The 13,612-nt window shown below is 44.4% G+C and overlaps 1 long non-coding RNA gene across 1 annotated transcript in view; it reads left to right on the forward strand.

Moving 5' to 3' along the window:
• Positions 1-13,362, forward strand: part of LOC110599023 (uncharacterized) — a 105,603-nt gene extending 92,241 nt beyond the window's left edge. Inside the window, exon 5 of the long non-coding RNA XR_013436488.1 lies at positions 1-13,362. This exon is cut by the window's left edge and continues 45,815 nt beyond it. This is a non-coding gene — a long non-coding RNA (uncharacterized LOC110599023).
• Positions 13,363-13,612: the final 250 nt, after the last annotated feature.

The following is a 13,612-nucleotide window of genomic DNA, read 5'->3' on the forward strand; positions in this document are numbered from 1 at the left end:
AGGCCCTTCCAGAGAACAAGCCATGTCCAGACCAGGAGCTCTGGGAAGCCTGAGGATCTGGTTGATCCCCTTGCAGATCCCAACAAGCTCCACCATATGTCCTCTTTTGTCCCCTGGAAAGCCCGACTCTGAAGGGGAATTATTAACCCTCTGCCCAATTCCAGCATTTAAAATCAGTCAGCAGTTTGAAGCTCAGCACTCAACTGAGCCATTTTATGCCATCAGCAGACTTCCTGTTTCTCTGCCTGAAAAACACTAGAAGCCCCTTAAAGATCAAAAGCGTGTTTCTGTTATTGTCAATCATGCAAGTAGCCAAAATAGTAGTGGGCAAATTTTGCATTTGAAAAAATACTGGCTGACTCATTTTTGCCCTTCCAATAATGTGCCACAGAAGATTTTTAAATATTTTTTAATTGTGCATGGACAATATCTTTGTTTTAATTTTTTTAATATTTATTTTTTAGTTTTAATTGGACACAATACCTTTATTTCACTTATTTATTTTTATGTGGTGCTGAGGATCAAACCCAGGGTCCCGCATGTACAAGGTGAGTGCTCTACCAATGAGCCACAGCCCGTCACAAATTTTTATGAGGCCCTGGACCAATAGAAATGGATTTTAAGCTGGGCATGGTGGTGCAAACCTATAATCCCACCATTCAGGAGGCTAAGGCAGGAGGATCACAAGTTGGAGGCCAGCCTCAGCAACTTAGCAAGGCCCTCAGCAACTTTAGCAAGACCTTGGCTCTAAATAAAATACAAAAAAAGGGATGTGGCTCAGTGGCTGAGTGCCCCCAAGTTCAATCACTGGTTAAAAAAAAAAAAAAAGAAAAAAAAAAGAGATTGATTTTCCAAGAAAAAGGAGACTTGAAAGAGTTCAAAGATGATCCCAGTGACCAGACCTCTCAGAGGACTTTCCTTCCCCTCTGGCCAGGATGATTTTCATTCTAGAAGTAAAAGTTTGAGATCATATTCCTTTCTTAAACACACATGTGACTAATGTCACTAAACAAAGACTAGTTAAGATGTGAATTCCATTTGGCTTCAAAGTGAGGATCGTCCTCTTGCACAGCAGAAATCAAGGAGAACACAACGACTTTTCCAGTTCCCAGGGTTCCTGCCCACAGCACGGCTCTTCCTGCCATATTCTTGCTTTTGATTATCCCTTCTATGACATCACATGCCTGCAGCACAGAGGTTACAAATGGTCACTATTACTGTGTTTCAGTGGGGAACAAAATGCAGTCCCTGGTCCAAACGATTCACAGACTAATCCAACAAACCCTCAGCACCAGCACACTCCATGCACTATTCTGGATGGTGAGAGAGAAGGTGAGAGAGAAAAGTCTGCTGGGCACAGTGGCTCACACCTGTGATCCAAGGGACTACAGAGGCTGAGGCAAGAGGATGTCAGTTCAAAACCAGGCTCAGCCAAAGTGAGTCCCTGAGCAACTCAGAGAGACCCTATATCTAAATAAAATACAAAATAGGACTGGGGAGAGGCTCAAGAGTCAAAGGCTCCCCAAGTTCAATGCTGGCACCCCCCACCCCCCCAAAAAGAGACATAGGCAAGAAACTAGAGGCTTTTCTTTGGCTCTTTCCGTTAATAGGAGGCTCCGAGGCCACCGCCACAAGCTCATATAAATTGCAGGTTTCTGTAGCTGCTCAGCCTCCAGGGAGACCACAGGCTATGACTCTAGGATCCAGCAGCTTAGAGGTGGTGGAGTGCAAACCCCCAGCTGTCATTACTAAACTCAGTGGCCAATGGATGGGCCATTTATTTTTCTGCAAATAATAATAATAATAATAATAATAATAATAATAATAGAAATAAATGCCATAAGTGCTTGGACTTGGTACAGCTGCCACTTAACAAAAGTAGACCTGACTGGTAAAAGAATGGTTGGTTAGGGCATGGTGGCGCAGGCCTGTCATCCCAGGGCACCTGGAGGCTGAGGCAGGAGGACTGTACGGTGGAGGCCAGCCTCAGCAGCTCAGCCAGACCCTGTCTCGGAATAAACACAAAAAGGGCCACAGTGTGGCTCTGTGGGCAGCACCCTTAGGTCAACTCCAGGCACCAAAGTGACACTGAGTTGGGACTAACACCAGGATGGTCCCCACGGCCCCATGCCCTCCGGCCCCGCCCGCCGTCCCTCTTGCTGGTTCTCCTGGCCCAGGAGCCCGGCGGCCGCCTGCTCGGCCAGGGCACTCTCGTCGAGCCCTAGCCCCTTCCCGTGGCTGTGCCAGGCCATGTGAGGCATCTTCGTGGTGCTCTCCACCTCCGCAATATTCAAGGAGCCAGCAGGAGCCCAACCCGTGCAGGAGTCACTACTCTGCGCCTGCCTGGGGTTACCAAGCTGCTGTTACTAGGGCGTCTCGCAATAGCTCGCCTCCGTCAGCGCCCCATTGGAGAATATTGGAACACCACCACTCTCCATTGGCTCAGGCATGCGCTCATTGCAGCTGCTGGTAGAGCTCTGCCCACACACTTCCTGCTGTTTCACTAGGTTGACTTCCCTGGCAACAGTACTTCAGGCTCCCTCTGCAGGTGTGAGCACGGAAGGATGGAGCCCAGAGTTTTGTTCCCTGGCTGAGGATCTGAGCCCAGGCGGTGGGGGGCTCTGAGGAGCGTTTTTCTGGGTTTTTGTTTGGTACCTGGGATTGAAACCAAGGCTCTAAATCACTGAGCCCCAGCCCCAGCCCATTTTTGTATTTTATTTAGAGACAGGGTCTCACTAAGTATCTTAGGGCCTTGCTAAGTTGCTGAGGCTGGCCTCCAACTTGCGATCCTCTTACCTAAGTCTTTAAAGCCGCTGGTATTAGAGATGTGCACCACCATGCCTGGCACCTACTCAGAATCTTAATAAATGAGTGAGACTTTGTCAGAAGCAAATGACCTTGCACCATTTTGCAGATGAAGAAAATGCATCCAGAGGAAAACAGAACTTCCAGAGATAAGTGAGCTCACATGAGGGTGAAGACACGGCTGAGATCCACTCCAGCTGAGGAGGTTGCTGACTCCCATGTGATTTCTTTGTCCTCTCTAGTCTGACTTTTAAATCTAATTATTTTATTATAATCATTGACATCATTATTGACTCGATGCTTGCCTCTTTCCCTCTACTGCTTTACATTATGAAGGTGAAGAACACATATTTACCATTTTAGTTTTAATTTTGGAACGTGGTACACAGTTTACAAACCAACTTCTAGATAAGACTTCTTATAAATTCAAAGAAGGTTCTAGAAAACACCCCCTTACACACGCACAAACACTGTTGAGTCCATGCTCTTTATTTTTATACTATGTATTGAACCCAGGGGCACTTCACTGCTGAGCCCCATCCCCACTCTTTTTTATATTTTATTTACAGACAAGGTCTCACTGAGTTGCTTAGGGACTCACTAAGTTGCTGAGGCTGGCATCCAGCTTGTGATCCTCCTGCCTCACCCTTCCAAGTAGGAAATGCAATGAAACATACACAAGTAATCCTATGGAGAACTACCTTTTGGAACCGTGCATTGGACAACACATCTCTGCCATCTCAGTCTCTCACTCCTATCAACTTTCACCTTAAGTCCTTCCACCTCTCTTCTCTCCAGCACAAGATGGATGCCCTCAGTCACTTGGTTCCCAACTCTTCTGCTCCCTGCCTGCCTTGACCTCTTTCCCATCTGACCTTTGAAACCCCAAGCCGGAGGTCAAGTCTGCCTTTCCTTTTGTACTGCTGCTCAGAAGGAGAAAGTCACCCAGGGTTCCCCAGGAGCCCTTGTATTATCATAGCCTCTGACCTCAGCTGAACACTCACAGCTGTGCAAGTGATGATCTAATGTTTTATTAGTTAGAATGTTAGTATAACTGCATTAATGGAGAGACTCAAAACAATGGTGGATAAAGCAAAATAGAAGTCATTTATTATTCTCGGTTGGGCACATTGGCGCACACTTGTAATCACAGGGCTCAGGAGGCTGAGGCAGGAGGATCTCCAGTTGGAGGCCAGGCTCAGTAACTTAGTGAGACCTAGTCTCAAAATAAAACATTAAAAGAGTTGGAGATGTGGATCAATAGTTAAGCACCCATGGGTTCAAGCCCAGTACAAAAAAAAAAAAAAAAAAAGTTATAACTAGCTGCAAGGGATTTCCAAGAAAGAAAAGCAAAGCCCAGGACCCAATGGCTTGACTCGATTGTGATTTCTATGATATATTTAAAGAATGAACACCAGCCAGGCAAGGTGGTGCACTCCTGTCATCCCGGTAACTGGGGAGGCTGAGGCAAAAGGATTACAAATTAGAAGCCAGCCTCAGCAAAAGCGAGGGCCTAAGCAACTCAGTGAGGTCCTGTCTCAATAAAATATAAAAAACGAGCTGGGGATGGGGATGGGTGGATAAGTGCCCCTGGATTCAAACCCCGGTGCCAAAACAAAGAATAAAACCAAATGCATCTCAAAATCTTACCAAATAAATAAATAAAGAGGAATAATGTTTTCTAATATGTTCCCATGAAGCCAGCGTTATCCAGGTAACAGCATCAGGTAAAGATTCTACAAGGAAAAAAAAAAAGCAAAAACCTAGGTCAATATCGCCGTGAATGTAGATACTAAATTTCTCACAAAAATCTGGTGTTAGTAAACCAAATACAGCAGCAGGTTTTCTCATTGATTGCAGTCTTAGGAAGGGAACCCAGGGATGCTCTACTATTGTACTGTATCCCTTGCTCTCTTGGTGTTTTTATGTTTTTTATTTTTTTAATGCTATTTTTTTATTGGTTGTTCACAACATTACAAAGCTCTTGACATATCATATTTCATACATTAGATTCAAGTGGGTTATGAACTCCCAATTTTACCCCAAATGCAGATTGCAGAATCACGTTGGTTACACATCCACATTTTTACATAATGCCCTATTAGTAATTGTTGTTGGTGTTTTTATTTTGAGTCACTGTCTTAGTAAGGTGGGGAGGCTGGGTTCCAACTTGCTTGCCATCCTCCTCCCTCAGCCTCCTGAGCCACCTAGATGACAGATGAGCACCACTGTGCCCTGCTGGAATGAGATTCTGCCACTGCATCACACTTCCTCCACTTCTGATTCAGTGTGGCATTAGCAGATCTGTTCAGTTCTGGGGATGACAGGGAGCTCAGCTAGAGGACTGAGAGTCTGCTCTGAGGTTGGTGTATGACCCACTAATGAACACACCAGGTTAATGTCAATTGCTGGCAAGGTAGGTCCCCCCTTAGAATAGAGAAATTTCCATTTCACTCCTGAAAGCATCTTTAAAGCCCAAATTCCAATCAAAGGGGAAAGTCTAATAACTTCCTCTGTGCAAATTCATAATGAGTCCAGGATTAATTGGCCTAAATGAAGTTGAATTCATGACTGGCTGCTTGTAAAGAACTTTGAACAACCTTGGTTTCAAAATGGCAATGAAGACACAGAAATAAGCCAGCATCCTATGACCATGAAGAACAAATTCCAAATCGTCCAGTTCTGCAGGCAGTTTTTTAGCAGTCATGTCTCCAGAGACTGTGCCCAGCTGGTGAGACTGAAGAGGACCTGGGGAGTGTGCTGTAAAGGAAGATGCTATATAGGCTAGTGCTCTGGGGGTGAGTCCCACTCAAGTTGGGGTCATGGTACATTTACACGTGTCCATGCATCCTCAGAGCTGGGTACAGTGGTGCATTCTGTCATCCCAGCAGCTTGGGAGGCTGAAGCAGGAGGTTCAAAAGTTGGAGGCCAGCCTCAGCAACTTAATGAGACCCTGAGCAAGTCAGTGAGACCCATTTTCTAAATAAAATACAAAATAAGGCTGGGGATGGGGCTTAGGGGTGAAGCATCCCTGGGTTGAGTCCCCAGTACATACAAAAAAAGAAAAATAAAACCAGGAAAGTAGACCAGCATCCCTCAGGACGTGAGTGGCCACAGGAGGGCTGAACTGTGTGCTACCCTCCATGCTCAGTCCTGAGGCTGGCTTTGAACTCAGGCACATGGCCAGTTTGGAGGGACATGGGGCCCAGGAGGGTCTTGGGCACATCTGCACCACAGATGGCTGTAGAAATGTTCATACTAGCCTGCTCTCTCCAAATGACAAGAAGATGGAAAAATGTTGAAAGAGGGCTCCAACTCCAAGTCAACCTCTCAACAAGCTGGGAACCATAAATGGTGGGCCTTAGTTCCTAAATCTGTGAACTACAGCCAAGTAAAGGAGCAGCCCTGCCTACTGAGAGGTCTGAGGGGAGAATTAAAGACTAGAAAGTATGGAAATTCTCATGAAGCTTTAAAGGACTGTTGAAAGTTGGTGACAGGGAGAGATTAAAAAATGTCTGCCAGGTATTGCTACAGGTGATACTTGAGATGTATGGGTGCTGTGAGTGAAAGACAATAATATGTTTTTACATCTGAGTCAGAGAAGTCTGTTCAGGTTTGCTGCCCACCATAATTTGTTGAGATAGATGCAGAGTCTCACACTAATTACTCATGAAAATAAAACAAGGTTTTTGAGCATGGGAGAAACTTATCCAAATTCCCACAGCTCCTCTGTGATAGAAATGATGGCACATTGCACTCTGCCATTTGGGCTCTTGTAGTATTTGGTACAAAGTCCTCTCTAAAGAGTCAGATTGACAAAGCTTGGTGGGGAGCAGACTGGGTGTGATGTCACATGCCAGGAGCCTTGGCTTCAAGTGGATTATTGCCAGTTTCTGAGATTTGAGTGGCTCTTTTTTCCCTTCATTCTTTACCTGAGATATATTTGTGTCTTCAGAGCAACATTCTGTGCTCTTCCTTCTCTGCTATTTGGCCACCCTTGTCCTTGACTCAGAAATTTCCTCCAAGAAGAAGCCAGGATGTTACATGATGCACAGGATAGAATCTGGCTTTAGGGCCAAACAGATGCAGTTGAATTCCCAGTTTCACCTTTTCTTAATCTGTAAGATTGCACAAGCCATGGTTTCTGAGCCTCAGTTTCCTCATCTGAACTGACACTTCTGTGGCTCTGAGATGCTTTGAAAATTTAATGAATTAACAAACCCAAATGAAAGAGCCCAGCCTAGGGACTAGGACTGATCCAGTGCTCAAAAAGAGGGGGCACTTTTCTCTTTCCCCCTCCACGGAAGAAGGTCCATGGGAATATACGATCAGTGTGTGCTGGGGAGCAGGCAGGAAAGACCTTACCACCTCTGGCCACCAGGGACCTGAGAAAAAAAGCAAAGATTCAGTGAGACAAGTACAAAGAAGGTGGTGTGAAAAAGTTCAGAAACATGTGGCTAAGATTTTCCTGAGAGAAAAAGGGAAAGTTTCTTCTTGAAAAAAAATTTATGTCAAGAAAAAAATCCAGGGAATCTTAGGAACAAACACTATTATGTGCAGAGTTGATAGGGCCTTGAAGATCATCTTATCCAACTTCTTTAACCTATGTGGAAATTGAGGCACAAAAAGAAGAGGTTAGATCATCAAAATGGTGATATTACCAAAAGTTCTATATAGCTTTAATGCAATGCCAATCAAAATCTCAAAGGCATTTCTTGTAGAAATAGATAAACTAGTCATGAAATTCATCTGGGAAAAATAAAAGACCCAGTATAGCAAAAGCAATTCTAAGTAGGAAGAGTGAAACAGGCAGTATAGCAAACCAGACTTAAAAATATACTACAGAGCAATAGTAACAAAAACAGCATGGTACTGGTACCAAAACAGGTGGGTGGACCAAAGGAACACAATAGAGGACACAGAGACCAATCCACAAAATTACAACTACCTTATATTTGACAAAGGTGCTAAAAGCATGCAATAGAGAAAGTATAGCATTTTCAACAAATGGTGCTGGGAAAACTGGAAATACTTATGCAACAAAATGAAACTGAATCCCTTTCTCTCGACATGTACAAAAGTTAACTCAAAATGGATCAAGGAGCTTAATATCAAACCAGAGACTCTGCATCTGATAGAAGAAAATGTTGGCACTAATCTACATCATGCATGGTCAGGCTCCAAATTCCTTAATAGGACACCTATAGCAGAAGAGTTAAAAACATACTCACACTAAATGGGACATACTCACACTAAAAAGTTTTTTCTCAGCAAGAGAAACAATAAGAGAGGTAAAATAGGGAGCCTACATCCTGGGAACAAATTTTTACTCCTCACACTTCAGATAGAGCTCTAATATCCAGAGTATATAAGGAACTCAAAATATTAAACAATTAAAAAAAAAAACCCAGGGCTGGGGATGTGGCTCAAGCGGTAACGCGCTCGCCTGGCGTGCGTGCGGCCCGGGTTCGATCCTCAGCACCACATACCAACAAAGATGTTGTGTCCGCCGAGAACTAAACAATAAATGTTAAAAATTCTCTCTCTCTCTCTCTCCCTCTCTCTCTCTCTCTCTCCCCCCCCTCACTCTCTCTTTAAAAAAAAAAAAAAAACCCAATCAACAAATGGGCCAAGGACCTGAACAGACACTTCTCAGAGGATATACAATTAATCAACAAATACACAAAAAAGTACTCACCACCTCTAGCAATCACAGAAATGCAAATTAAAATCACCATAAGATACAATCTCACTCCAGTAAGAATGGCAGCCTTTACAAAGTCAAACAACAACCATTGCTGGCCAGGATGTGGGGAAAAGGGTACACTTGTACATTGCTGGTGGGACTGTAAATTGGTGTGGCCAATTTGGAAAGCAGTATGGAGATTCCTTGGAAAGCTGGGACTGGAACCACCATTTGACCCAGCTATTTCCCCTACTTGGACTATTCCCCAAAGGCCTAAAAAGAGCATACTGTAGGGATACAGCTACTTCAATGTTCATTGCAGCACAATTCACAATTTCTAGACTGTGGAATCAACCTAGATGCCCTTCAATAGATGAATGGATAAAAAAAGATGTGGCATTTACACACAATGGAGTATTACTCAGCACTAAAAAAATAACAAAATCATGGCATTTGCAGGGAAATGGATGGCATTAGAGCAGATTATGCAAAGTGAAGCTAGCCAATTCCTAAAAAAAATGCCAAATGTCTTCTTTGATATAAGGAGAGCAACTCAAAACAGAGCAGGGAGGAAGAGGATGAGAAGAAGATTACCATTAAACAAGGATGAGAGGTGGTGAAAGACCCCAGCCCAACAACGTCAGGCCTAGTTGCAAAACCACCGAGGCATGTCACAAACCTACGCAGGCACCAGAGGTGTTTTTCAGATAATTAGTTAGGTGTAACCGGTTGAGAAAGGACAGAGTACCAGGTCCCGAGTCATGCCTGAATAAGCAGGAACAAGAGGACCAGAGTGCAAATATGTAGCTTTTATATGGTTCTTTTTCAGTAGCATACAGTGAAAAACAACTTTGCCCTTTAGGTAATCTATATGCTGGATTTAAAATTAATAAGAAACCTATTGTTTACCGCGTGCAAAAACTGCCCCTTTACCCTATAAAAATTTCTGTATCCCCAAGCCCAGTGTGCCAGCTCACCAAAGCTCCAGCTAAGGTTCTGCTGGGCACCCGCAGGCGCCTGTGTCCCAATAAACAAACCTCTTGCGCTTTTGCAGCCAGTGTTTCGTGTGATTCTCCTTGGACAGGGAAACGGGGGTCTTTCAGTGGGAGGGAAAGGGAGAGAGAAGGAAAATTACATGGAAATGGAAGGAGACCCTCATTGTTATACAAAATTACATATAAGAGGAGGTGAGGGGAAAGGGAAAAAAATAGATGAGAATTACAGTGGATGGAGTAGAGAGAGAAGATGAGAGGGGAGGGAAGGAAAGGGGAGATAGTAGGGGATAGGAAAGGCAGCAGAATACAACAGAAACTAGTATGGCAGTATGTATAAACATGGATGTGTAACCGATGTGATTCTGCAATCTATATACGTGGTAAAAATGGGAGTTCATAATCCACTTGAATCAAATGTATAAAATATGATATGTCAAGAGCTTGTAATGTTTTGAACAACTAACAAAAAAAGAGGTTAGTATTGGGGTTACAGAAGGCATTCATGGAAGACTTCCTACTACCTCTAGTGTTCATGACACCTCCCATGCAGCCTGGGTGGGACTGGAAGAGGGCCTAACTGTGTCATAGAAAGGGAGATAGAACCTGATCCTATCTTTTGGTGGTAAGAAAAAGAATAGGAGAGAAGGTGGGTCCATTGGCAGCATCTAAAGCCAAGACCCCAACTTTTCTGTCCAAGGCCTGGTGGATTTGCAATGACTTTGATCTGCCATTGGAAGCTGGCTGGCCAGCCCTATCTGTCTAGAATTCTTTCTGGCTCATCCTGCCAAAAAATAAGAAATTCTGCACTCAAAGTGGGGGCTGGGACAGGAAGCATGTCCTTGGAGGTCCTCAACATCTCTGGAAGTCTTGACACAGGGTCTCTGGAAAAATAAGAGGTCATGTTCTTGCAGAAGAACCATTAGAAACTTCTGTGTGATGGTGACACAAACCATTTTTTCTTCCATAACCATCCTTGCTATAGCCCTGGCTCAGGTCAGACAACCTGCTATGCATGCACTTTATTTTAAAATATATCTTGTTTTATCTATAGCTATATCTATATATCAACCTCTCTAAACATCTATCTACCTATCTACCTGTCTATCTATATATCCATATATCTATATATTATCTATCTATCTATATATCTGTATATCTGTGTAACACCTATTTATCCCTGTGAATTCCTGAACTCCTAGTCAGAAGAAAGCACTCTATTCTGTCTGTGAGTGTGCTGATGGTGATGTGATTTCTCAGACAGAACCCTCTGAGCTCTGCAGCAGAAACAAGCCCCCTCCTGATGTAATTTAAAAGAATAGCCTCCCAATTTTCTCATATCTTTTCTGGATACACCTTATCCAAGGACAGGATAAGCCAATGTTTGTTTAAATAGTTCAGAGGTTAATTCTCAACAGATGTGAGAACTTTTTTCTTAAATTCCTCCACTCTTAGAGGAAATCTGGTCAGCTCTTCTTGCTGGATTCACAAGGCTACCTTTGGCCAATGTGTGGCCCACTCTTCAGGCTTTCACACCTACATTCCATCACTAAAAGATAACAGAACAAAGGACAGGAACACTAACAGAAATGCAGGAAATCTAAAAGAAAACCTTAGCTATAAAAAGGGGAAGATATCGCCCTTCCACGGATACCACCTCTTGGGTCCCCTTCTTCCTCCGGGAGAAGTCTTTTCTGCTGTACTTTAATAAACTTCTACTTTCCACTCTGACCTTGCCTCCGCATACTTCTCTGGTGTTATACTTCAACATTGGAGAAGCAAGGGCTCATCACTGGTAAGCAACAATAACACTGGTGTCCAAAAAAATGAGGATTTCTGTCTTTTTTTGTGTTCTAGGCTTCCTTTGTTCTCCTGCCTTTTCTTCTTATTTTTCTACTTCCTGAATTCTTGACTAGGCCTAGAACTAGGCCAAGAAATTCTTGGTGGGTGGCCTAAAGGTGGAGCACAGGCAGGCTGAAGGGGGAAGGGCAGTGCAGAGAGCCAAAGACAAATGAACCACCTTAAAGCTTTCTGTAAAGAGGGGCGATTCTTGGGACAGATTACCTTGGTTTCAGGTGGAGGGGTGAGGTTCTTGACAAGGGTCAAAGAAGCACTCTGAGATAGTTAAAATTCTTCCCTTATGGGACAGTCTCCAAACTGTTAGAATCACTCAAAATTCATCTTCTTGATCTTGCCTGACTCAAGTTATCTATCTGTACTGACTGCCTGTCTAATTCTGGCTTCATGAACACATTTTCTTTTCAATTTTCAGTATTTTTTCTATAATTTAATACTGCAAAAAAACAAAGAAAAAAAGAACCACTAAATCATCAAGGAAAACAATTAATGGAATGCACTTGGGCCCCTTCCCCTCAGTCTCAGGATACTCCCTCAGCATTCCTGCTTTTTTTCTGCCAGGGTCACAGAAAGCACCTGGGGTCACTGTGTTAAGATGATGAGAGTCACAGCCTCAAGAAAGAGTGCTTTTGTAAAGTGATCCTGAATAAATAGTGAAGGAGAGAGCAGGGCTCAAAACTAGGATCTCCTAAGCCCTCAGGCACAGGATAGGTCCAGTATTCATTTCTAGGTTTTTAAAAATCTTCATACAGATTTCCAGATTTGTATTAATTTGCAGATCCACTGAAAGACCTAAGCAACCTCATTCTACTTGTGACCTCATTTGCTCTGAAACTTAACCTTTGACCTACTATAGTCCTAAAGTCAGGAAAAATGCTACAGAAAAGTTCTGGGAAACAGTTTTTAAAAAGCCACAGATGGTGATCGCTGAAGATAGGCCAAGATATTGAAATATCTGAAATTCCAGATGCTCCCACCTAAGTGTGGTGGCCAACATATAAACTAGAGACCCTGAAGCTGGGCACGTGCCCCCCCTTGCCACACCCTTGTGGTTTAAACCAATCATTTTCTAATTGCATCAATCCCTTGAACTAACCAAGAATCCTTTCCATATTCTCTTCCGCCACTTAATCCGCTAATCGTGTTTTGGAGTTGTTGTTGGATTTTCTGAGGTGTGTGATGATTTCTAAGAGATGCTGTGATGGATGTGGGGTGTCTGCCTTCCCCAAAGAGTGTATAAACTTCTGCAGGCCCTGGGATGGGGCCTCTCAGCACGCCCAGTTGCTGTGCATGGAGGACCCAGCTAGCACGCAATAAACACCTCTTTGCTGCTCACATTGATCTGAGTCTCTGGGGGTCTTTTGGGGGCCCCAAATTAAAGCATGACAGCATCTGGGTTTTAATCCTTCTAGGTCAAGGGTGTTGGTGGAGAGGATTCCAGGAAGGGAATATGGATAAAAGGTCCTCATAATGGCTAGTCCTGACCCCGGGCTCGGGCTCCAGCTCGAGCTCAGTGACCCAGACCATTCCGCTGTCCCTGGGGTGAGGGCGGGGGAATGCAGAGAGGAGCTAAGTCTTGAAGTCTCTGGACTGGAAGTGGCGAGCTGGTATGTGAGCAGTGGGCGGCAGCGGTGTCAGGTGGGGGCTAAGGAGGTTGACAGCAGCAGAGACCAAGGCTGCAAAGGGAGTGGGTCAGGTGGGTGGCCCGCATCTTCAGAGGCAGCCCAACATTCCCCGAGGCTGCAGCAGTGCTGCCCAGTCCCTGCCATTTTGGGACCTGGCGCAGGGCGAGGTGCCAGGTGCCATGGGCTAGTCAGTCCTCGCAGTCGGGTGCGACCCTGGGGCCCGACTCAGTTTCCCAGGGTGGCGGTGTTACCGCTGTTGACCGGTGACGAGTTCTTGCTCCCCGATGTTGAAGAATAACACCAAAGAAGCACGCCGAGGCAAGGCCGGAGTAGAGATTAGAAATTTATTAAAGGACAGAAGAAAAGACTTCTCCCGGAGGAAGAAGGGGACCCAAAAGGTGGAATCCAGTTGGCGGGCAATGTGTTCCCCTTTTATAGGTTTGGTGATGGAATGTAGGTTGGAAGGCCCGAGGGGTGAGACACAGGTGGGCCTAATTATCACCTTTTGGGGTGGAATTATCACTTCTCTGGGATGGGCTATTTCCAAATCTGTTGGGGCTGTTGGTTAACATTTCTTTGAGGTGGACTTTGGCCTAGGGCCTTTTCAGAACTTCATTAACATTCCATGAGTTGTCCTGTTTTCCCTG

The sequence above is a fragment of the Ictidomys tridecemlineatus genome, chromosome 1 (genome assembly GCF_052094955.1).
Source record: "Ictidomys tridecemlineatus isolate mIctTri1 chromosome 1, mIctTri1.hap1, whole genome shotgun sequence".
Taxonomy (NCBI): domain Eukaryota; kingdom Metazoa; phylum Chordata; class Mammalia; order Rodentia; family Sciuridae; genus Ictidomys; species Ictidomys tridecemlineatus.